Consider the following 3973-nt stretch of genomic DNA (forward strand, 5'->3'; position numbering starts at 1 on the left):
GAGCGATTGCTATAAAATTACAAGTGGATGCTGTTTAATTTTATGATTATTTCCAAATGAAGAGCAAGTTGCCAAAAATGAAACCAGAAGGGTGCTGTGAATCTGTTATCCGTGTCCTTTTAATAATGTTGAGCCCCAGCAACGCCAAAAGCACAGTTTGCTTTTGTTTCAAGGACAGTGGCCTTGGGGGTAGGTCTAAATTTAGAACTTGTGTCTGTGATACAGGAAACACAACTGTGTGAGGAATGTTCTAGATGTCGAGTTTGGAGTTTAGAGATGAATGTGAACCTGGAGTTCGGGGGTAATCACGAGTTACTAACAAAATGTTTAACTTTCTTACAGTAACAGTAAGTATATAAACAAATATGTGAATAATATGCAATAAAACAGTAGTAGTAATAGTCTGTGTTTGCTGTTTCAAGCCAGCACTGTGGTAACCTATCACCGGACCACACTCTCACACCGGCTCTGGGAGGGCCGTCCTGGGAGGTACAGCCTTTCTGTTCTAGAGATGAGGAACCAAAGCACAGGGAGACGGAGTATGCAGCCCAGCCCGAGTCCCACGCAATTTGGAGACATTCCTACCCGGGAAGTCTGCCTCTAGGACTTGGGTTCTCAACTAACCATTTCAAAAGACAAAGGGTGCTAACTGCTCATTCTCCCTCAATTCCTCTCCCCTGGGGCTTAAAGGCGCCCACAACCATGCAAATCTTTATTATATCCTTTCCTCCAGTCTCAAGGAGAGGAACCGTTGCATCCATTCAAATTTTGAACATTTTTGTGACCTCCTCCTTGGCGGCTCTTCTCCCTTTCTCTTTCCTTTATGTTCCCCTGTCCTCCTTCCTTTGGACACGTTCTCCTGGTTTACAGATATGAGATTTCACCCACATTGAAAAGCGTCCTTTCAGGGGCGCCTGGGTGGCTCAGTCGGTTAAGCGCCCGACTTCAGCCAGGTCACGATCTCGCGGTCCGTGAGTTCGAGCCCCGCGTCAGGCTCTGGGCTGATGGCCCAGAGCCTGGAGCCTGCTTCCGGTTCTGTGTCTCCCTCTCTCTCTGCCCCTCCCCCGTTCATGCTCTGTCTCTCTCTGTCTCAAAAATAAATAAACGTTAAAAAAAAAATTAAAAAAAAAAAAAAAAAGAAAAGCGTCCTTTCATTTGGCCTCCGCATAAATCTCCTGTCTTATTGAACATCAACTTCCTAAGAGTGGTCTATGGTCACTTCCTCCTCATCACCCGCTACTCACACTTCAGCTTCTGATGCCACGGAAGCCTCTGCCGTTAACATCTCCACAGACTAATGGATCGACCTCCGGCCCCCTGGGTTTGAACAGAGTCCTCTCAGCACACACGTCTATGGTTAAGGATTCAATCTCTTCACACGCAGGATGCACCTGATTCCAGCTCTCCCTGCATTTTCTGAACTGCTGTGAGTTCCCTTTCTGAATTCTGTATTTTCTCACCATCTCACCTCAGCCCTTGGTTGCTTTCTGGAAGATGACAAACGCCTGATAGTAGTTAAACGAATGAAAGGTGAAGGAAAAATTCATTCCAAAGGTGGTAATCGCCTTCCATTTTCCATGCTCTGAAATGGTATTTGTTTACAGACTTTTGTCTTTTCTGCCTCCTGACACTCGAATGCATCTTCTGTGAGGACAGCAACTTGTCTGACTTGTTCATAGCTTCAGTGTCTAGCATAGTGCCTGGCACTGGGTGCTTAATAATATGTGCTCCATAAATACATGAATGAACATATGCACCTTGCATAGCGGAAAAAACAGGAACAACAGTAAGAGCGGTGTGTGAAGATGAGGAAGCCTTTGAGGAAGCATGGGAGGGGCATGCAGAGAGAGAAGAATGAGGACAGAGTGGCATCCTCTGTTGAGGAACTATATACGAGTATTAATTTTTTTTAATGTTTATTTTTGAGACAGAGGTAGACAGACAGAGTGTGAGCCAGGGAGGGGCAGAGAGAGAGAGAGACAGAATCTGAAGCAGGCTCCAGGCTCCGAGCTGTCAGCACAGAGCCCGATGCAGGGCTCAAACCCACAAACTGGGAGATTGTGACCTGAGCCAAAGTTGGGCGCTTAACCCACTGAGCCACCCAGGTGCCCCGAGGAGCTATATATATTTGACACTATGTGTGGGTGTGATTCTGTAGTCATGCGGTGATGTGTTAGTGTGTGTGTGTTTGCATGAAGGAACTAGTGTGCGTTAAACTGTGTGTGTGTATAAGTCACATGCTGGACCGTGTTTAGGTGTTCGTATCTGTGTTAAGATATCAAAATTAATGCTCGATAGTTTCCACCCTCAAGATACAGAGAAGGGAAGGTGGAAGGGGTATTGTGCTTTAACATCTATCGTGTGCAAGTAACAGCAGTGGGGATAAGTATAAACATCCGATTGTATTCCACATCCACATTTTAAAGTTTGTGATAATGTCGAGGAATCAAACCTTAGAACGCGTGTTTTTTGCCTTTTGCACATTTATTGGAGCTGATAGGAAGAGCCCACTAAACCACAGTTTCATATACTTTCAGTGTGTGATGTGTCTTAGGGGTCATCTAAAGAGTTGGTGACTCTTTAACAGATCAAGGTGTTGGTGTAACAGATGTGAATCATTCTCAGCGGTAGCTGTTCCGGCCTCTACCCGTTAGCTATTCCATGACGGTGATGGAAGAGAGGAAAAGGACCACCAGTGTTCCATCTGATGCAACGGAAAGTCACGGGCCAGTGTTGCAGCATCCGGTCTTTGCTACTGACAGAAACACGTATCAGCGATGATTCCTCTTAGACCCAGAGGAAGACAAGAAAAGGGCAGGACGTGTGTCTACCAGGACAGGTTTGTTCAGATAGTTCATGAACCCTGTTTGACGACAGGCATTTAAACGGTAGGAGCTCTTCATCGGGGCCGTCCTCCTGCGCAGACCCTTGTGACAGACCGTCGCACCGGTTAGGACTCGAGTGGCCGCGCAGCTTAGTAGTTGTGACCTCGAGCTTTGGCGTCAGTTCCTGGATTCAAAACTTGGCTCTGCTACTTACCAGTTGTGTGACGGAGACAAATTATCCAGGTTCTCTCTGGGCCTTCATGGAGATAGGAAGCATCTGCGCCTCACAGGGCTGTAGCAAGGATATGCTAGCACTAGGCTTTTGGAGAAATAGAGGAGATGAATGTGTAAAACACACTGCTTGGCGCATAACAAAAACTATCTTTAAAAACTATTAATACAATTGTCTGTACCCATTAGTTTGTTTGATGCTTATAGTTTAGGTTGGCCAGTGCCATGTTTTCATCTTCTCCGTGAGAAAACCGGGGTTCAGGGGACTGAATTGCTCACAGTTATGCAGGGTCTATCCTGTCTCTTCGCCTTTGAACCTGAGCAGTGGTCTCGTACCCCACCCACGCAAGCCCGGCGTCCTCCACGTTTCCTCTCGCATGCGCATCCTCTGTGTGGATACCTCCCCTTTCTGAAAGGCTCAGGGCTTCCGATTCTGCTGACCTCGGCTGTAGGTTCTTTGTTGCCAACCTGCGTGTGCCTCCCTGTACTGGCTCTTGGCACCTGACACTCTGGACAGTCCCTGTGATCGCTGTGCCCAACTGTCTTCAGGAAGGGACCTTCCATTACCGTTTGTCCCAAGTCCTTGCGCTCCCCTGCAGCTCCCTGCAATTCCTGCCTGAGTCCTCCCGCCGGACCATGCATCAGTCCAATCTGGAGCCCGGATCTCCTTGGGAAGAAAACGCCGCGTCTGAAGTGGACCAGACTGTTCTACCCCACTTTGATTGATCACAGTCTACAGCATAAGCTGCTAGCTTTGTCCTCTACCTGTCCTCAGACGCCCTGATCCATGAACTCATTTCTTGTCTTCTAAGGAACAGCTGCACCTCAGACTAATGCTTCATTTTGTCCCTTCTCCCCACAAATGACTCAGGGGGGCTCCTGGATTCTGTGTGTCTCTAGTCATCAGGGGAAAAAAA

At 47.4% G+C, this 3973-nt stretch overlaps 1 long non-coding RNA gene across 1 annotated transcript in view; it reads right to left on the reverse strand.

Annotated features, from left to right (window-relative positions):
• Positions 1-2395: 2395 nt before the first annotated feature.
• Positions 2396-3973, reverse strand: part of LOC122234962 — a 37255-nt gene continuing 35677 nt past the window's right edge. Inside the window, exon 3 of the long non-coding RNA XR_006212976.1 lies at positions 2396-3144. This is a non-coding gene — a long non-coding RNA (uncharacterized LOC122234962). The remainder of the gene's footprint in view (positions 3145-3973) is intronic.

Source organism: Panthera tigris, chromosome F2 (assembly GCF_018350195.1).
Source record: "Panthera tigris isolate Pti1 chromosome F2, P.tigris_Pti1_mat1.1, whole genome shotgun sequence".
In the NCBI taxonomy this organism is placed as follows: Eukaryota; Metazoa; Chordata; class Mammalia; order Carnivora; family Felidae; genus Panthera; species Panthera tigris.